This window comes from Marmota flaviventris, chromosome 11 (assembly GCF_047511675.1).
Source record: "Marmota flaviventris isolate mMarFla1 chromosome 11, mMarFla1.hap1, whole genome shotgun sequence".
Taxonomy (NCBI): Eukaryota; Metazoa; Chordata; class Mammalia; order Rodentia; family Sciuridae; genus Marmota; species Marmota flaviventris.
This window is the reverse complement of record NC_092508.1, coordinates 89,820,891-89,843,562: the sequence shown is the minus strand read 5'-3', so window position 1 is coordinate 89,843,562 and position 22,672 is coordinate 89,820,891. Positions and strand designations below refer to the sequence as shown.

Here is a 22,672-nt window from a genome sequence, read left to right as displayed (position 1 = left end):
GACTGCTCAATTCCCTCAAAGATGTGGATATGCCATGGAGTGCATTGGCTATGGCTCACAGTTTTTCCCCCTGGTATTTAAATGAAATGTATGCTTTGAATGTTTTTGAAGTACATGATTAAGATATGAGCATCAGTCTGTCTACTTCCTGAGATTCATGAACTGAGTAACTCATATATTGAATAAAACAGCATGGAAAAAGAGAACACTCTGAACAGAAGCTTATGTCCACACAATTAAAATTGTATGGCCACTATTAACATCTATTAGTTAAACTTAACAAATTTGATTGTTCAACCATAATCTCAGTCTGTTATACTATTGGACATTCATTTCCACAAGCAATAATCAGCCATTTCATTTGTTTTTAGAAACTGAAGTTAAATGAAAACAGACCAAAAAAGAGGATTCCTTTTTGACATTTTTCTAGTCCCAGGAGAACTGGAGGAATCTTAGGTAGCCATAGCCACAAATTCTTGGACAATATGAACCCTGTCTACTTCTCTGACCCTTTCTGTTACCACTGCTCCCCCAGTTCACCATGTTCCTGCCATACCAATCATCTTCCTGGCCCTCAAACATTCCACACTTCTATTCACTGTACGGTATTTGTTCTTGATGTTTCCTCCACCTGAATAATCTCCCTTCAGGTCTTGAATTTCTAACTCCTGGTTGTCATTCAGATCTTATTAAAAAACAACCTCTCCTCAGGGAGGTTTTCCTCATAATTTAATCTTCAAAACCCCAGTTCTTAATGCCAATCACTTTCTTTTCTTTTTCTTTTTCTTTCTTTTTTTTAGTACTGGAGATTGAACCCAGAGACGCTCAACCACTGAACCACATTCCCAGTCCCTTTTTGTGTTTTATTTAGAGACAGGGTCTCACTGAGTTGCTTAGGGCCTCACTAAGTTGCTGAGGCTGGCTTTGAACTTGAGATCCTCCTGTGCTTCTGGGATTACAGGCATGCACCACTGCACCCGGCCACCAATTACTCTTTCTCCCTTCACACTTATTTCACTCATATCATAGTTCTTAAAATTATCAGAGAGTGCCTAATTATATTTCTGTTTACTTGACTATTGTCTCTCTTCTCCTTAAAATGCCAGGAATTTGTGGTGCTTAGAAATACAATATGTCCATGATTTAGAAAGATAATAGTTTTAAAAGAGTTGGTTAAGTTGAATAAAGAACAAAGGAGAACTTTTCATATTTTTCCAAAATGAATACATTGAATATGCATTTATTTCCTGCATTGATGGTTATGAAGTCAAACGTCCACAGATGTCAGGCAAATAATGTAAGTGTGTGAAATAGCCGAGGTATAATGACAAGTAGAGATTAGGAGGAATTAATCAAGATTGACACATTGCCTAACACTCCTCATTTAAACTCAGCTCTAATTAACTCTTAGTATGATGGGTTTGGACCCACAAAAGCCGTATTTTATATTAAAATTTTAACTCTTAATGTTTGTCAGGTGTTTTTTTTTTTCTTTAACACTTATTGGCAAAAATAAACTTTATATATATGCTATATAAATCTCTTTTGCAATCTTCCCTATAAAATTCAATGTGACAGTTGGCAGACTATCAAAATATTCTAAGAAATTTGGTAAGAAATGCCACCTCATATAAGGTATGTATTACCTGGCATTTGCATTCAAATTCAGTGATAAAAGAAACTAAAACATAATAGTAATTTGAATAAAACATAGATTTTTGCCTCATAATGAGATAGTATGTTGACTTCTTGGAGTCAATTATCTAATACCCTTCAACTTACTTGATTTACTATCTTTACAAATGAGTTCTACCTCATGTTCTCAGCGGCTGCTTTAGGTCCAGCCATAAGGTCTGTATTACAACACACAGAAAAAAAAAAAAAAAAAGATGGAAGAAAAGTTGTAAAGAATGTCTGTCACTCAACTCTAAAGAATTTTTTTCTGAAATCTGTTATATACAATTTCTATATATTCAGTTATATATTCAAATATGTGTACTGAGAGAAATTGGATATAAATACATATCCTATTTTTCATTTAGCCTCCAGGAGGTGGTACTTACAAGGTGCCATTCCAGGAGATGAAGAAATACCATGAGTAAGACTAAAAATATCTGCCCACATGAAATTTATATTCAGGTAGAAAAAAAGATAAAAGAAGGAGGTGGAACTGAATTGTATGTTGTGACATACATGGGTCAATTTATCCAGTTATATACCATAACATACTTTGCAACATCAAGGTGGAAAGCACAGAGTAAATTGTTGAAATTAACCAAGTGGGAAGTGTGGAGGGGCCATACCTGTAGTACAACTACAAAGGTGATTTTGAGTTGGAAGCAGTGGTACACAGTGGTCAGTGAAAAAGAGCAGATGTTTGAAGTCTTTGAGATCATGGTTCTCCTTGTAATATCAATATTTGTCTTTTAAAAAATACCTCAAACAGACTTTTTGGGACAACACATCTTTATTTTTAAAACTTTAATGTTAGTAAGAAAAAAAAAAACACACTATTTAGAGTTATAGGATCACAGAACAAGTGGATGGTCTTCCTAGTCTCGTGTTCAACAACAAATACAGTCCCATCTGGCCTCTGCAGTTTCCATCTCTGCTACTGAAAGATTCCCTATACTGTATTCATGAGGACAAGCTTTAGCATGCTCAGTGTCTGTGACCTACAATTTGGCAAGGCAGACAGCCATAGGGTGAAAAGTCATGTATTTTAAAAGCCCAGCATCTTTCAATCTTGAGGGGGAAAAAATGGTGCAAATTAGACCATATGCCTGTTCTCTGAATGTAATTATTACTGGCTCTAGCTAATGCTGCCTGAGTCGCAGATACAACTAATGAAGATCTATGGCCTCAGTTTGCACTGAGATCCTTTTTAATGGTGTAACCAAGGATCCATATCAGAAAGCAGGAAGCAACTTTAACTCTTTTTGTTCCAGATCATAAAATTTAGTAAATATCTTGTATATTGTATGATTTGTAGAGAGGTGTGTATATATCTCTAGATGATGGGTTAGAAGTGAAGTGAAGAAAAAGCAAGTCATTTCTAAGGGATATCAGGCTACTGTTTAGACTGACATTGTCATTCACTTTCCCAGAATGGCTACTTGTTATGATATTGCCTTGGCATGCCTTACAGATTGTCAAATCTCAAAATAGAAATATTCAAATGGGAAAATCCATCAAGATAAAAAAAACTCATATTCTGGGATAAATGGTTTTGCAACCTAGGAATGAGCCATTTTCAGTTGCATATCAACAGAGAAGCTCAGAAAACTGAAAAAAAAAATGGTCAAAGGCATCTGGTTGTTTAGAAGAGGTACATGTATTCACCTTTCTTGTGATGTTGAAAATGCTTCGAAGTTTCTTATACCTTAGTTTCCTCATTTATCAACTGAATATTGCACTTCAAAAATAGTAAGACCTTACATTTGTATAATGCTGAGTCTCTAGCAAGAATAATAAATCTTTCAATTCACTTTTGTTTTTGTTTGCCTTCGTAACTAATAGAATTAGAAATATAATTCCCTAGGAAAAGAGGAGTTTTCCCACACAAATTATCCACCACTGATATTGTTTCACACTTGTTTTGCCTAGAGCTTGGGGGAGAAAAGAAAGATGTGTGCTTATGCCATTTTATAGAGTTAAAGCTGTTTGATATATGAGGAGAGGAGTAGATTGGAGATAAAATGTGAAAGGTCATCAAAAAATGACTGACCCAAAAGGTAGTCAGCTACCTTTTTTTTTTTTCCTCAGCTTGGCTTGGTGAACAGAAAAGCTAGTTAGAAATATTTCTATGAATTAGAGCACAGAATCACAAAATTTGTATTAGTCACATGAAAACAATCGCCTGATGCAAATCTTCATTGAAACTCTTTAATTTCAATATATGTTAACTCATGAGAACTAGAAACCATTTGGCAGGGAACACTCTTTTCTAACCATCTTAATGTTTTCCATCCTCAAAAGTCCCTTTAAAAAGTACTTAGGATATGTTTGCGTTAGAAAAAAAGAAACATCTTTGCTGCAAGGTCTTCCTGTCTCAAGCTATTGCCCCCTTTCTTCTTATCTCATCTTAATTTCTCTACTTTTCATCTGGTTTCTGGCTGCACACCTCCACTGAAATATACTCATTAATCTCTCTCTCCCTTTTTATGCTTTCATCTTTAGTTTGTGCCTCTTTCTTTCCTGGAGGACCAGTAGCAATTTGAACTTGAAATATCCTTCTTTATTGAAATTCTTTTCTCTCTTTGCTTCTGTGGCCCTGGACAAAATCATTCACCTTGTGCTTCTTTGGATAATTTTTTCTGTCTCTTGGGGTGACTTGCCCTCTTCTTCCTCCTACATTTAGTATTTCTTACAACAGATATCTTTTGACATTTGAAGGTTAGGGCTAATTTTCCTAAGACTGATTCTCTCCTATGGGCTACTGTAATGCTTCGTGGAAGCTGCTGCACTGAAAGCTTTATGGGGTCAGTCCTGGAAGAGACGAGCAGGGTCACTTGGAAGAGACCTGAAGGGCAATGGTTCTGCCAGGACAAATCCCTGTAACCACAGGTCATGAGCCTCATGCACCAAGGATGCCTGCAGAGGGGAAAAAGACACCCCCACAAACAGGTACCAGAGAAACAGATCCGAACTCCACTACCGTTAAAGCCGTCCTTTTGAGACTTGGTCTCAGGTTCCTGAGTGCTCCACGAGAGGGAGCACTGGTGCTCTCAGCCAATCAGTGTGTAAATGTCAGGTTAGGTTTGCATCCAAGGTTCTGCTGCATTGTACTGTGGAATCTAAGTCCCTGGTCATGCCAGGGAAATGTTAGCACCTCACCAGTTAAAGATCTTAGAAAACCACAGATAAAGGGCCTGAGTCCTTCTCCAGAAGTCTAATGTGCTTGTGTGTTGCCAGATTGCAAGGAACTGAAGAGGCCTGCTTATGTCTTACCACGGTTTCCTTTTTTTCTGGGAATTTCCCCATTGGTTTTGTTTCAGAAGTCTGGAGTATGTGCTTCCTGATAATTCACCTTTGTTTGATCTGCAGCATTCTGATTCTCAAGGAATCCATCCAATCTCATGACTTCACTTACACTGAGTTCAAGGGCAGAGAGTGCAGTTTATTAAATCTTGTGTCACTTACTCCCTAAGCATGAAGACTGGAAAAGGAAATCATTTTGCTCTACAGAACTCAACATGCAGGCAGCATGAAGCCATGGACATTTTTTTTTTTAAAGCAGGAAAGTAATTCCATCTAAGCTGTTTCTTGAGATTCATTTTTTCTTTCAAGAATAGCTCCCTTTGTTTACTTCCTCTCTTTGTGAAAAGTGCAATCATTAACTCTGTCACCCAAGCCCAATACCTTGGAGTCATTTCTGAATCTCCTCTCTGTCATTTCCTGTGTTGGTGACAGTGGGATTAGGGGATATAATGCTAGTTATAAATTTTGATTGCTCTCCACTGCCATTTCCTGTTGGATGTCAGACAAATCCTGGGCAGAAACCAAACTACCTAACAACTGTCCAGTAGTAACTTTTACCTCTTATTGTTATCAACCTTTTACTTTTAAACACGTTGTCTCCTCATCTAAATTAAAAGCTATTTAAGGACAGCAACCCCGATCTGCCATGCCTAGAACAGTTTTGTGCATAATTGCTGCTTAAGAAATACTGCTTAATTTTCATTAGATATACAGAGTGCCAAGGTCAGTTGCCCTTCAGTTACATGAGAGTAAACCATAAGGGCAAGGGAAACACCACAGGGTACTCAGAAGTAAAAAGAAGATAAGAGGTGTTTAAAGATGTTACCCATTTAAAATATTTATTAGAATAAAACCTTCCTAAAAAGCTAATTTGCCACCCTGATCAGCTGTCATAAGCATACATCAACCTTGATTATACCTTATATCACTGATGTATTTTAGTCTGATGACAGTCTGCTTTCTAATCTAATGAAGAAAACCTCTGAATTTTCTGTTGGAAACATAAGAGAGTTCAGTGTGGGAATATTCAGGATGTTTTCTTATGCAGGTAAAATTCGTATAAACAATCTCTGGACAAAACACAAAAGGAGAACAAGGCAGACAGAATAAACAAGCACATATTTTCCTGGAGGGCAACAACTTGAACAAATGCCTGACCTTGTTTGCCGAGTTCAGGACAACATTACGAGATTTCCCCGTCTGAAATTAACGTCATCCATCTACACAACCTGCAAGTGACTAGAGAGACAGCGCCCAAGGAATCTGCTTGCACACTGAATGAAAACAGAATGCCCAGGTTACCTGGGTCTCAGATGGAAATATTTTCACAGGACCTCATCAGTGGGTGCTTGTTCTATCTGTAAACTCATTTTGTAAACTTACTAAGAAATTTATTAGAATGATATGAAATCTTCCACCAGGGGCCTGGATTTACCTGTGAAGATTCTAGCATTATCACATGTGTGTGGCTCTATACCCCAAAGACTATATGTATAAAGATAGAATCCAGTGTATAGAATTCCACCGTTTACCTTTCTCTTCTTGTCTCAGAAAGCCAAGGCAACATTTATTTGTATTCTCTCTCCATATCTGTGGATGACTACGTTTTACACGGTTTTATGTTTTTTGTAGCACAGAAACAACATATTCATACCTTTGATGGAAGTTTCTATGCACTCTCTCTTTCTGAGTCTGTATCACCCATGGCCAAACCAAAAAACACCTCTTAAATGGGATTCTATAAACTGTCCCCTTCCCTACTTGTCCAGCTTTATCTGGATTCATTGGGAATCTTCTTTTCTAGAGATGAACTATGTGCAGTTTTCTCAAATACCAGGTACCACATTCCAGGGCCCTGGCACATGCTGTTTCTTCTGCCTAGAATACTACTTACTTTCTGTGCAAATAATAAAAAAAAACAGGTGTGCTTGATTTGAGAAAGAGACTCAGATATATGAAGATTTCTCATCTTTATCATGAAGGGCAATAGGAGAAAAAAATGTATAAAAGTATAGAGTATTTTTCCCTCAATGTTATAGAAGGTATTTTTACTTTACCACTTTTCTCTGTGAAAGTTATGAGGACTCTTTGAGTTTTACTTTCTCATCTGTAAAAATGAGGATCATAATGTATTTGTCATGCAGTTGTTATGAGGATTAAATAGGTCATATGAAATGTTATGGGCAAAGTAAATACTAGGCTCTTTTTTTTTTTTTCTCAGACTATCATTCCTAAGATTTTAAGACTCTCTCCTAGTTAAGGTTCTTATGATTCTGCGAGTGTTATTTTCTCCCTCAGGACTGTCCAAGTACTGTTACAAGGACACATCAATCTCTTATATGTCTATGTTTTTGCATTTGCCTTCAGGAGGTTTACCTAAAACAATATTATTAATAAATAAAACAGAAATACCACCCAATTTTGCTTAAGACTTTCAGGAAACATGCAGAAGGTAAGGGTGGAGGTACTTTCAGAATTTAGGGACCTCAGTACAACTGTATTTCACAGAAAGAAAATCAATGAATAGGGTCTTTCTCAGCATTTCTCTTTTTTCTTTTCAGGATAACAAGCTCCTTTTTCTTGATTTTCCATATGTGTGTTTCTCATTCTTTTCTCTACAGATAAGTCTCCTTCCTACAGTTAGTAATTTTTGTTCAGCCATGACCTCAGCCCATCGGCACCTGTATATGATACCACTTTATAACCTTAGTGTCTAGCAGCAGAGGAAGAGAATGTTTTTGTTCCCCAGTTCCAATTCTCATTATCTGGTTGAAAATCTTTTTTCTATCATGTTTTAGGCAGGAAAACTAGGGTTAAATGGCACAATGTGGCCTCTGATGGTCACCCAACACCCTGATGAATGTCGAAGAAGACATTTTAGGAGTGAAGACAAAAGATAGCAACTGTATTAAAGGTTTTACTTTCAAATCTTAGCAGAATTTTAAACTTCTTAAAACTCTGATGAAGGTTTCAGGACCTATTGGAATATCCTAGTTGGATTAGGGATAGGATAGAAAATAGTTCCAAGGGAGTGATCTCAACTTCTGGGTCTGAGGAACTTCTTCTGACCTACTTTGGTTTCCAGTTCACTTTCTAGAAAGATTCTTTCTGCAAATTATTCTCTCCTCTTCATCTCATCTAGCTATCTTGGCTTCCTAAATTTTGTTTTGTTTTGTTTTGTTTTGCTTTTTGTAAAGAAGGACTGAAGAATAAGATAAAAGAGAAACTGTAAATTTCTGTCCCTCCTTTACGTCTGATCTACAACTAGGTGTTATGGAAACTAAGGTGCAAATCAGTGAGATACTCTGTTATGGCAGTGTTAGGTGCTCATGACAGGAACCCCCCTCCCCCACACACACACACACCAGCTGGCTGTGGTGGCCATTATGATATCACCCAACAGCACAATTACCCCTTTCCTATTATATATTCCCTATGTAACGTGGATGAGGTTGACCCACTCCACTCTCTGGGTGGGTGAGTCTAGACAGGTTTCTGCCTTATGATCATACTTATGGCTTTAGGAAATCTGCCTCTAAATCCATCAGCCATGATTTTCTTCTGACCATAGGGATTGGGTAAGAATGAACTTTTCAACAAATTTGGCCAATAGAACATAAAGATAACATTTTATAGGGAAAGACTTTTTTTTCAGACATATTTACTAAAAAGAAGGATCACTCTTGCTTTGGACAGGAAAGTATATAAATCAGATTGCATATTACCTTATTGTAACTATTAGCTTTATATGAAATTGTTGTTATGGAAATCAGATAGGAGAAATCAAAAGAAAGTGAGTCTTGATTATTATTGTTATTGACAGCCTAAATGTCCTAAAGCTCTTCCTACTTTTGTATTTGTGATCCATGTTATTTAAACCATTTATAGTAATATATTTTTCTCTTGTTTCAAAACCATCCTAACTGAAGAGCTGACTTCAGCACAAATAAAAGCATCTGTTGGTTTACATAACTGCTATATTCCTAGTATTCTATCTTTAAGCATGGCTAGATATAGGAACTCAAATGAAGAACATCAGGATTTGTTTTGTCTCTCTTAAGTCTCTCTTCTACTTCATTGGGTTAATTTTGTTGCTTCATGTATTGTTCCCAGAACTCTATCCTCACTCAACCCCAGTCCAAATAATGATGTTTATTTCACAAACTCTCATCCTCATGTCCCATGGAGCGAAGGAGAAATCCTTGTCTAAAATTCCCGGCCACCACCTCATTTCTTCTCATTTACTCTCATTCCATCTTGCATCTATCATTGAGCAATCAATGTGAACAAGAGAATATGCTGTTCAGACAGTTAAATATCTCCTTGGGAACCACCCAATAAACATGATAAGAATAAAGAGAGGGGTGGTTCTTCACAGGAAAGTCAGAAATGGTGATCAGAAGAATGGATGAATTATCGGCAGGAACAAAAATAGACATACTAAATATGGCATCATATCAAATTAAACTACATTAAAATCAAAATAAACCTTAAAATTTGCTAAGGGTATTAATGTCACTACTGAAAAACCAAACTTGAAAGTGCATAAGTGACTTTACCAAGGTCATATCCAGTGAATTGCAGAACACTTGTAAGTGGAACTCAGGACTTCTCCTTACTCATGATCTGTCCTTAAAATGAGAAGGAAGTAATATATCAGCAAGAAAAAGACTAAACTGTCAAGTGTCTTATTCAGGTTTCTTATACTGTATCACTTTGGGGTCATTAACCTCACTGAGAGAAGGAAGGTCTTTTGTTTGTTTCTTTTTTTATTCTGGAAGAACAAAAACAAATGTGCACATTTTCAAAAATGTAGTATAGTTTGGGAAAAATAAAATCAATGTATTAGAGCACATCTCTGTGAAGGTCCTTTCTATTTCTTGATATGTTTGCATTCTAATTCATTTCATTGTTAGATTTGTGCATGGATTTCTCCTGTTGCCTGATACTCACTGGAAATGAAGGTAGTTGCTTTGAGGTGGCCAGAACATTTTCTTCCATAAGAAGAATTCAATACAAGTCAGTGAGTTTTATCTGTCTTAGTAAAACATCTGAGTGCCTGGCTCTGAATTAGAAAGGCAAGACGGGGAAGGAAAACATGTCTGTGGTCTGCTCATTTCCAGGATAAGGAATCTCTTTCTTGTACCATCTTCCAACAACATGTAACTAGACTTAAACAACAAAAGGCAAAAGAAGTAAACAAAGACAGTTGTACAGTGACTAAAAGCTCAACAGCATAGATTCAGAGAGGAACAAGGAGGAAAAATGAAATATTTCTGAGAGAATTCAAGGGCTCAATTCAAGAGCCATTGAGATAGATTTTGAAATCATGAGGCTAGTCCTTTGGCTTCCAAAACTACTACGTAGGTTACTCACCTGACACTGTCAAAAAGAATTCTGAGTATCTTGTAGTCAACTTACATGGTGGAATCCCAAAGAGCTTTTGAAAGTACCATAAAGCTTGTGATAATACATATTTTTCCTTAAAGAATATGTCAGAGGTTCTGTTTTAAATCCTCTTTAATAGAAAATGAACATATGAAATTTTTAGACAGAAGCTCTACACAGCACAGAGAATGTCTAATATAATGACATCAGATTTTGTCCCAACAGAGGGGTCAACAAGTTTCAACGGGGGAACTTCAGCAGCAATAATTTTGTATCACTAATATTCCATTTGTGGAGACAGGAGAAGTTTGGTTGAAAGAAGGGAGGTAACAGCCATCAAGTTATTGGACTTGCGCATGGTTCATGTGAAAAAAACAAACAACAAAAAAGAGCCACGCATGGATGTAGCAGTTGTAGACAGAAAGAAGAAACACAGTGAGAGCATGATGTTCTGCCCATGGCTTGTGAAGAAAAGTCAGTCATCCACCCATATACTCATTTATCTCTCTCAAATATTTCTGAATGTTTCCTGTGAGCCAGAATGTTGTATTATTCATTTCTTTCTTCTGGAAGCAGTCTTGTAGGACATGAAGTGCATTGATGGGAAAAAAATATTTTTAAAAAGGGTGTAAGAAAACAGCTAAGAGTGTATGTAACACTCTTATCCATATGTACACATGTAATTTGACATATTTTTTAATGTTAATTTTGAAATCATTTTACATTTCCAGAGGTGTTGCATAAAGAATTTATTTACTTCTAGGAATTTGTTTTAGGGAAATAATCAGGCACACATGCACAGACTTATTACTTAAAGACATTAATTTTGACCTTTTTATGATAACAAAATTGTGAAATACTAAAGGAAGATAAGTTGAGGGCTACTTAAAGAAGTTAAGAGGAATTTGTGTTATTACATATTTTATAGCCATTAAAATCCTTAAATATTTCTATATTAAAACATTAATGTTATGATATATGCTTCAGACATACATAACACTTAATGAAAACTTATATCCATATGTGGTTATTTCTAAGAATACTTGTGGTGTTTCCTATATAGTATGTTTCAGGAACAGTAGTTTGATATATGGCAAGACTAGTAGAATGGTAACAAGGAAACATCGAGTCAGGACTGCTGAATCACAATCCTCTGTTTTGTATGGTATTATCTCAACTAAGTTCAGGTTTCTATGTAAGCAGAGAATATCGGAATAGAATAATATCTTCATGGATATATGCTCACTGCACAGAAATGCCACCTGCCTGCTTGCTGGGGGGCATGAGTTCCACAAATAGACACTGGGATTAAATGCTGACAAATCTCAAAGATGTAGCTCAATGAGTAAAATTCATATTGTGTGTTAACAACTGATACTAAATTTTTGAATAGGGGAATTTTGAAATAGGCAGAAGGAAATGGATGAAGGTGAACTTGCTTTAAAAAAGATGGGAGAAGTCACAGGAAAATCAAGACAGCCAAAATTTATTTCCAATTTCACATCTTTTCTGAGCATTGACTTACATTTTGGTCATAAAAAAGATCACATTTCTGGGTGCAGTGGTGCATGTCTGTCATCCTAGAGCCTCTGGAGGTGAGGCAGGAAAATCAGAAGTTCAAAGCAAACCTCAGCAACTGAGCAAAACTCTGTCTCTAAATGAAAAAATAAAAAGGGTTGGGGATATGGTTTAGTGGTTAAGTGCCCCTGGGTTAAATCCCTGGTTAAAAAAAAAAAAAAAACACAAACAAAAAATACATGTTTTCTGATCTATAAGTGCCCATTTTTTATTCAAAACTAAATTTAATATATTGATTTATGGGCATTCCCATTAGATTATAAGATTCTTGAAGGTGGAGTTTCTATTACACATAACATTATAATCCCAGTACCCAGTAACTTTGCAAATAAAATAATCTGAACATATTAAAGGAATCCATGCATATTTTTAGTAGTAATAAAAGAAAAGAGTACCTTTTGGAACTAGAAGGTACTCATTCAGCAATGCAGGCTCTGCCACTTCCTATCTTGGTCATTCTTTTTTTTCTCATTCCTTCACTTTCTTCATTATTTTATCTCTACTTTTGCCTGCCAACTAGATATCTTTGTTAAACAAAGCACAAACAGCAAATTTTGTACCTGTGCAAAATATCATGCAAGCAAGCTAAAATCTTGTAGACCTAATTTTTTTGTTTTTGTTTTTATCAATGGCAAACAATCATAATAGTCTTCATCTTGTTGAATGGTTGTGGATTTTCCAATGCAATAAGAAAAAAAATGTATTACAGCCCTCTTATACTGTTTTCACAGCATCTAACTTAGTCAATGATAAATGATACATATGGATCGTATTATGATCATGTATAATAATGCATTATTTTTGCTTTTCTCATTATTCAAATCACCAATACTTATTGAAAAATCACTGTGAGCCAGGCAGTATTCTAAAGATTGAAAATACAACAATGACTAATACTAAGTCCCTGTCCTGAGATCTCACCTCACAGTGTAAAATGAATCATGTGGTTGTCAAGTTATTTGTATGCACTCTTTGACTCAGATGACCTCTAAACAAATTACATTTTTCCAAAGTGCAGATTCTTTTTTTTTTTTTTTGGCAGAGATTATATATATATATATATATATATATATATATATATATATATATATATACACATACATATATATATATATATTTTTTTTTTCAAATGAGGAAAAAAGACTCTTAGAGATCAGGAAGGAGACCCGTCAGCGTCACATAGCTCAAAGGTGGAGGAACTGGGTTTAGAATCAGCTCTTCTGATATCCAGGGTTTGAAGTGCTAAGTCCTCACCACAGCTTCCTGGAGAACAATTTCTGGCTTCCTTAGCCATTGTGAAGTTTTTTTGCATGTAGATAGTTGTTCAAATTGGTGTTTTCTTTTGGGGACAGCACTAGTGGTGGAAGAGCACTATTCCATCATCTTTCTCTGCCCTCCTGGGGGCTAAAGTGCAGATCCTTAAAGATAAATTTGTCTAAGTCACTGTACTCTAATTCACCATTTCAGTGACTATTAGTCTCAAAGAGTGGGAACCATGTGAATGGAAGCAAAGAAATTTTGTTTTTCATTAAGATTCCATCCTTTTAAATGGAGATAGTATAAACCTTTCTCAATCAACTCAACCAGGCCACTGGACAACTGAAAAATGGCTTGGGTTAAGGTTTGTATCTCAGTACAGAATAGGTGAGACAACACCTCCCCAAGAGTTCTAGGCATGGAAGAGTTAGAGGTAAATAGACTAAGATTCTTCCAAGGGTCATGGAAAGAAAGGATATTGATGGGAAAGACAAATACAATTTGTGAATAAAGTTGCTCTTTATATAGAATAAAATCAGAGCGACTGAGTAGACTACCAGAAATATATCTGTCATTTGAATTTTTCTCTTTACTGAGTCTCACTCACAGCATTCAGGGATGGGTCATGGTAGCTTACTGGTAGAGCAGGGAGGTATCATTTTGATCCCTGTAAAGTGTTGATATCCCTGCAGTGAGGAAACAGAGACCATTGATTACACAAAGAGACAGGAAAAGACTGCCTCAAATCTTCAAGTAGGAATCCAAGGCAAAAGCTTCTAGGTGAGCCCTACAAAGTAAAAAAAAATTTCTGCTGGCTGCAGACAGAGATATGTCAGTTCACATGCTACTGTCAACCCAGCGGAATTTTTAGGTTAATACTTCAGTTAAAATAAAATGTTAGGGGATATCAAAAGTATACAAATGGGGGGGGGGGTGCGTGGGGAATTTTACTGATTGCTAAGGAACTTTCTTTTGGTTCCAAGTAGGGACGAGTAGATCTGTCATGACAAGTCTTTTTTAATTATCTTTCAAAAATAATTGGAGCTTAGGAGGTAAATCTGTGTGACAGCAAGTACAGGATTCCTGAGTGGAATTCTTTCCTTTAAACGTGAATAGTTCATAAGGTTGGCACCAAAGAGAAGCAGCTATTTCCCTTCCCTGTTTCCTAGCTACACACTGAAGCATGCTCCCACATAGGCAGCTGGAAATGAGTTCTGACTGGGGCAATTATATAAATGTCACTGTAAGCTGTTATCTTATCAGCTTTTTATTTTTTTTCTTTCAGAGTTCCAGCATCATCTTTCTGGGGTACTGGATTACCTAAGATAAAGAAAAGTATGAGATATATTGCCACAATAAGAACAAAGAAGCCTCAGACACTGGCTTTATAATATTAGCTACAGATGGGGACTGCTTGAAACCCAGCTCACTCATTGCTCCAGCGGTAATGATAGCCATACTTTCCAAAGACCCTTGACAGTGACTGATTTATCCATTACACACTCTGCATCTTACTTGAGGCAATTCTTTAAATGCAAGGTCACTACTTTGCATGGCACAATGCCTTTTAACATATATTAGGAGCACCCAGAATCTTATCAATAAATCTAGATTCTGTGAAACCCACTAACCTCTCTGCACAATAATATGCAAACCCAAGAGGGAGATCTCAGAGAATAACTACAGACTTGCCACTTTGTCTGACTTAGATATGTTAGGAATAGACAGTGCCTATGAAGTGGCCCACAGAAGAACAGGCAAGTGAAACAGATAAGTGCAATTTTGTACGTCGGTGAAATAGAGACGGATTTAGAGAAGCAAAAGTGACATGCTAGCTCTGAGCTACATTTTCCCTTAAAGGTTGGGGACAAAGTAATCATATGTTAATTCTTAGAAAACTTTAATTCAGGTACTTATGGTTATGACAGAGATGTACCTTTGTTTCTGGTTGTCATTTCCTCATTTGTCAGAGGATGGTACTTCACTCTCGGTTGATATGAATCTTGAAGTGCCTTGTTTGGTAGAGTGCACATACCTGCTGCACTTGACTTTCCTTGATCATTGTAAAATAAACAGAAGTGCCAAACACCCCTGGTGACCCTACTTTGAGAGTGGTTACAATTGTGACCATAACCCTTTTGCCTCTGCCACAAGACGACTTGTGCAACCTGGGGCCTGGTCAAAGCACAAGTTACGCCAACTGAAATCAACTTTCAATAGATACATGAGAGTGAGAAATACTGCTGTAAACCCAGATATTTGGGGGCAATTATTATTTTTAACTGTGACATAAACTTAGTAAGAGCTAATTGATGTGTGATTTCAGAATGTATCTGAGTTCAAAGTGCATTTGGTGGGAAATATGAACTCTTTTCCTATGCTCTCATACCACAACAATCAACTTGGTAGACTTATACAGTCTCAAAAGATGTGGGGATTTCTACCCTCCAGTAAGCAACAATCAGTTCTACGGTGGACACCAGCTGTATCCTCTTATGCAAGTCATTTTTTATATTATCTATATATACATAGTTTGGGATTTCAGAGCATAAAAGCTCAGTCTCCAAGACAGCCTGCTCCATGTGCCAGATGCCAATTGCAAGACCTAGGTTATCTTACCAGTGTTTCTACCACTATGTACTAACTGGAATTGCCACAACCCCATGCATGGGCATACTTCATTTGTCAGAATGGCACACAGAACTCAGGAAAACACATTTATTAGTTCAGAGGCATATTGGAGAAGGTATAGATGAAGAGATGCATAGGCTGAAGTATGGGAAAGAGGTATGGAACTTGCCCTTTCTGCATGTATAAACTTCCAGGAGTCTCTATGTGTTCAGTTCTCTGAAAGTTCTCTGAATGCTTCCTTTATGTTTTTTATGGAGGTTTTATTACATGGGAATAATTGATTAAGTCATGAGCCAGTGTTCATCAGCTTGACCTTCAGCTGCTCTCCTCTCCATGAGGTTAGAGCATGGGACTGAAAGTCCTAACCTTCTAATCATGCCTTAATCTCTTCTTGACCAACTCCATCCTGAAACTACTAGCCTTCATTCAACTTATTTGCATACAGGAAAAAAAAACTGTTATTGTGAAGATTACAAGAATTTTAGTAATTGGATGCAAGAAAATAGGGAGGAAGACCAAATGTATATTTACGATATTACATGCATCCATGTACACTTTTAGTGCATCAGGTTCTTCTACTGAATTCACTCATATTAGTCATTCAGTAACCTACAGCCACCTCTCATTTGTATTTTTGCCCTTTGTCCTTATTGATTTTTATGTTGTATTGACCTGTTGTTTTGGGTTTGTGTGGGCATCAATAAGAAGTGAATTTAAGTAAATTCAACAACAACAAAAAAAAGAAATCAAGAATTCAAATTTAGGTGGAAAATCTTAAAGCCTAGATTTCATTAAGATGGATGAATTAGCATAGGTAGGTCAGAGTGACTTTATGAACCACAAAGAGAAATGCCTTCTCACTGCAGTTCACTATCTAAAGAGATGGATTATTCTTAGACAGCCTGGTCTCTGCACTCATCTCTGAACAGAACATGTTATCACTGCCATGCCTTCCCTTTGCCTTGCCTCTTCTAGAACTCAATCATTAACGGAGCAACTGGTGTGGGCCAGATCCCTGTTCTCTTTCCTATATATTATCTTGTTGAATACTCACAATTATCCCATGATAATAAATAATTACCTCCTTATTATCACTTTACATAATAGAGGATAAACTGAAAGTCAATGTGTTTTAAATTTTATTTCCAACTTGGAAATAAAATTTCCAATTTTTGGCTCATGTCAATATAATTCCATCATATTGCAATGGTCTCTTCATTAACCTTAGAAAACTCTACCAAGAACTCAGGGCACAGATTAAGTACTGTTGCTCTGTGAAATCCTCTCCCATTCATTTAGCCCAAACTTTTCTCTTCATCCTTAAATTGTTATCTTGAAAATTTCTTCTTTACAGTATTTAAGCAAACATTGTATGGCTACTTTTCTAGATCTTATGTATGGATGATATCCCTGATTATCTCAAAATCCATTAGAATTAGACAAATGCCTTTCTCAGTCATCAACTGTGCTCAATCCTTTGTGAATGAGTAACTCACTTCCTTTTTCAGGAAAACTTCTAAGTGGAGGGAAAGAGATTGGATGGGACAACCCAACATCATTATAGATGATTACATTCAGTTAGGGTAAAAGGAGGGAAAAAACAGAAAAAGATGATACACAGCTCTTAAGAAGTATAAATGGCATTTAAATATTTTAGCATATATCTTCAAATTCCAAGTTTAAGATGTTTTCTACTGTACCATGTGGCCCTTTTGCTGGGTTCTCTCATTTGTATTTTTCCCCTAACATCTTTTCTATTTTCTAAATCAAGAAATTCTCTGTCTTCACTTTCCAAATTGCTCAAGAAAAATATATATTGGAAAGAAAACTCCCAAATTTATTATAAGTTGCTTGTGAAAAATTGCTTAAGAAATAATTATTCAACTCATTCAGTCTCATTAGCTTTCCCCTTTGAGGGATTAAAAAAATGGATCTTTCTAGCAAAAATCAAATTTGTGCATGACAGCCACTTGAGCTTGGAGGTCAAAGGATGAATTTGGGCTGCTTCAGTGCATTCCCATCCCTTCAATCTTTTGTAGTGCTTGCACAGCAGGTAGGATTTGAATGAGAATCTGCCCTTGCCTAAAATAAATTTCTAAAATAATGTAAAAGGCTGAAAATAATCAAATTTAAACTTGAGAGGAGACACAGTCAATGCCACTTCCAATGCTAATATAAACCTTCTGCCAATTCTTAGGATAGGAAAAGTATTTCAAAAGTGCCACATTTCATGAAGAAGGCTATTCCCCCTTTTGTGGAATTTGTGAATGCTGAAGGGTGGAGTAGGAGAGTAAGAAAAGCAGGATTAACTCTCCCAAGGGAAAAATCTCAAAAAAGATGGGGCACTTCTGCAAACGTGTGCAAGAGGATTCAGACAGATAAGCCTAAAGTTAATATCACCAAACACCAATATCCCTGTCAAGATTTAAGGTCCGGGTGACTTTCCTAGTGCAATTTCAATTTTAGCTTTTATGCTCTTGTTCTTACAAAGGCTTACTAAAACGTAAAGGACAAGAGTCAAAAATAGAAATGAACACTAGAAATGGAAATCAAAAGGAGAAACCTCTGGTCACCTCTTGTTATAACTTAGATTGTAAATAACTCTGTATTCAGGTATATGGCACTTACTTTTAGACAAAAACTGCTTTTTGTGCATTCAGAAAAAAACATGGTGGCTTTAAAGGACTGAAGATTTCTTGAGTCTTAGACTTCAGTGTCAGGGCAATGCTCTCTGAAACAGTGAGGTACTGACATTTGTTAAGATAGGGCAGTCTTGTTTTCTTGAAACACTTCTAATTTGCTGGGTATTTATGATCTTTAAACCCACAGAGGTAAAACACGCGATCAGATTTATTTGAAAATTTTGATCTTCCATTTCTATGTGGGCCATGCTTTTCCTCTTCAAGTCATGTGGTATCTGTCCCTAAGGGGCTTCCAACTGGCACATCCTAGGAAACAGTTCTTTCCTCATCAACCAGAGTCTTCAAAAGGTGTAATCTTAGTTTATACGTCCTCTAGTCCCTGGCACCAGAATGGAAAGTCTCACCAGCTTTCCACCTGAAGAGTTTAGCCCAATCTTTTGCCAATGAGGCAATGGTGTGTAGCGGGTATTAAGTTTCAGTGAACTAGAAAATAATTAATGATCACAAAGCTGTTCTTATGTAGTGAGGGAGAAAATCGGGATGGTATTTTCATGTATAGTCACTAATGCTTGAAGTATATGAGAATATTTTTGAAGATTATATTAAAAGAAACTTTAGTAAATATGTATTTGTATACTAATATTATTTTTTAAATAGAAAAACTGAAATATTTGTTTGATTTTCTATAAAAAGCTCTGGTTGGTATTAAAATTATAGACATTTAATTTGGAGAAAAATCTTACTTTGATTAGATCTTGATATTTAGGATATTTCTGTATTAACAATGATGGAAGCATACTGGTAACTAATAATTATAAGTATTATATGCCCATACATATTATATATACACTTATTTTTGCTATATCTATATTGGTCTAGGTATATATAAGTACATGTATATATAACTATGTATGTGAGTACATGCATATATAGATAGACGGATAGATATAGATATACATAGATATATAGCTTAACATACTAGTTATAAAACCTAAATTCTCATGTTTGTTTTAAAAATATTTCCCAAAATTCTATTTATTACTATTACTCTAAAAACACACATAGAAATAAAATCTTGAACTGTATACACATTTCTCAAATATGTCAGTTATATTTTTATTATTTATAAAACTTAAAAATATCCCCCTTTACCATAATAAAAAATATTAGGAGCCAAGAGCCCATCTCATGTGTGCATGTGTATACTCAGTGTCAGTCATGTAGTATGCACACGGTGAAGCTGTTGAATAAATGAAAGCGTGTTTTGGATAATAATGATACTTTTAAAAAAACACAAAGTTGGAAAGATTTTACTATTCATGGGAAATTATTAGCAGAACTTTCAAAGGGAAAACCTTAGAAGTCAGTGCACGTGCACACGCATGTACACACACACACACACAGAAGATTTCAAATACCTAAGAAATAGTGCAAGGTTCTTCACTGCAAGGAGCAGGGGCTAACTTTTGCTAGGGTAAACGGAAAAGGAACTTACTGGAAAGCTAACAAATGTCTTACAAAATGCTTGAAAAATCTGAATTTTGAGACCTTGATGTACAGGCAGGGAAACAAGATAAATGAGAAGCAGAAACCACAGCCAGTGTCCAGCAATCAGAAGGGTTGGAATAGACCTCTACTGACTCTGCCTTTACCATATGGTGATAGACACTAGGGTTATTGGGAGTCTGTGTGACCATTCGGCCAGGCTATTGCAGATTATGTTTAAACTCCTTATGCCCGTGTAGCATGCTCTTTTTAGGTCTTTAGGGAATAGACCAAGAAGGGGAATAGCTGGGTCAAATGGTGGCTCCATTCCCAGCTTTCCAAGAAATCTCCATACTGCTTTCCAAATTGGCTGCACCAATCTGCAGTCCCACCAGCAATGTACAAGTGTACCCTTTTCCCCACATCCTCACCAGCACTTGTTGTTGTTTGACTTCATAATGGCTGCCAATCTTACTGGAGTGAGATGGTATCTTAGGGTGGTTTTGATTTGCATTTCTCTGACAGCTAGAGATGGTGAGCATTTTTTCATGTACTTGTTGATTGACTGTATGTCCTCCTCTGAGAAGTGTCTGTTCAGGTCCTTGGCCCATTTATTGATTGGGTTGTTTGTTCTCTTATTGTCTAATTTTTTGAGTACTTTGTATACTCTGGATATTAGGGCTCTATCTGAAGTGTGAGGAGTAACGATTTGTTCCCAGGGTGTAGGCTCCCTATTTACCTCTCTTATTGTTTCTTTTGCTGAGAAAAAACTTTTTAGTTTGAGTAAGTCCCATTTGTTGATTCTAGTTATTAACTTTTGTGCTATGGGTGTCCTATTGAGGAATTTGGAGCCCGACCCCACCGAATGTAGATCGTAGCCAACTTTTTCTTCTATCAGATGGCGTGTCTCTGATTTGATATCAAGCTCCTTGATCCATTTCGAATTCACTTTTGTGCATGGCGAGAGAAAGGGATTCAGTTTCATGCTACATCGATGTTTATAGCAGCACAATTCACAATAGCAAGGCTGTGGAACCAACCTACATGCCCTTCAATAGACGAATGGATAAAAAAAATGTGGCATTTATACACAATGGAGTATTACTCTGCATTAAAAAATGACAAAATCATAGAATTTGCAGGGAAATGGATGGCATTAGAGCCGATTATGCTAAGTGAAGCTAGCCAATCCCTAAAAAACAAATGCCAAATGTCTTCTTTGATATAAGGAGAGTAACTAAGATCAGAGTAGGGACGAAGAGCAGGAGAAGAAGATTAACATTTAACAGGGATGAGAGGTGGGAGGGAAAGGGAGAGAGAAGGGAAATTGCATGGAAATGGAAGGAGACCCTCAGGGTTATACAGTGGAGGGGGTAGAGAGAGAGGAGGGGAGGGGAGGGGGGAGGTGGGGAGGGGGGATGGTGGAGGATGGGAAAGGCAGCGGAGCACAACAGACACTAGTATGGCAATATGTAAATCAATGGATGTGTAACTGATGTGATTCTGCAATCTGTGTATGGGGTGAAGGTGGGAGTTCATAACCCACTTGAATCAAAGTGTGGAATATGATATGTCAAGAAATTTGTAATGTTTTGAACAACCAACAATAAAAAATTAAAAAAAAAAAAAAAAGAAAATACCAACTACAATAAAAAAAAAAAAACTCCTTATGCATTTTTGTCACTCATGCAAATTTAAAAATCATTGGTAGAAGCCTCTTCTTGGTAAAATCAAATTTATATGTTTCCATTCAAGTCGCCAAGGGTCTACAGAAATTAATTTCTAAAGGAAATTACCTTCATTAGTTTTCATAATGCTCATGATGAAGAACTCCTACAAGTTAGGATGGACACTGAAAGAGTGACTCATATCCTTGACAGTCCTCTCTTTATACTTCCCCAGCACACAGGTATACTTTCATTTTCATATTCATACTTTATGGGAATCAAATAACTAAAACCCCCAATATAACATGAGGAAAATTGAAAACACATTCATCCCATTACCATAGAGATAAAATCCAAAATCTAGTTAGATCATTTGTGCAACTTGGTTCCCAGATGCTCTGGACTAGATGTCCACTAGTCTTTTGGTTTTATAACTGCTATCTCAAATTTTGTAAACTATTACTTAGCTACATTGTAGAGATTTCTCACTGGATTTAAACTTTTATACTGGTTTTAAAATTTTGGTAAAAGAGAAGTAATAAACTAAATATTAAAGAAAGTAACAACCAAATTTGTTGTTTCCTCAGATTGTCTTGGGACTCTCTTTATGAGTTGATTTCACTGTTACCTTTTCCATATACTTCTTCATATTTCCCTTTAACCAGAACCTGGGTTGATTGGATTTTTTCTTTTTTTTTGCAGTGAAGGATTCAAATCTTAGTCACCAAGGGTTAAAAACATTAAAAGTACTTGAACATATCAGGTTAGTGTGATATAAGAAGGCACATTGAGAATCCACAGGACTCCTGCTTTTCCTCCCTGCTCTCATTATACATCAACAATCTTATATCTTTGATGGTTATAATCAGTTCCACAATCTGAGTCTTTCTGCTTATTCATGGAGCACCTGGAGGATCCTAAAGCAGCCAGAGGAACAGGCTATACTTTCAATTCAGTGGAATCACCGGTGGTCATCTGGTGGAATTATTCTCCTTTAAACAAACAAACAAACAAATATATAAATAATTAGATTCAATGGCAATA

General features: G+C 36.3%; 1 pseudogene; it reads left to right on the top strand.

Moving 5' to 3' along the window:
• The first annotated feature begins 4,532 nt into the window (after positions 1–4,532).
• Positions 4,533–22,672, top strand: part of LOC114108516 (chromobox protein homolog 1 pseudogene) — a 65,971-nt pseudogene continuing 47,831 nt past the window's right edge.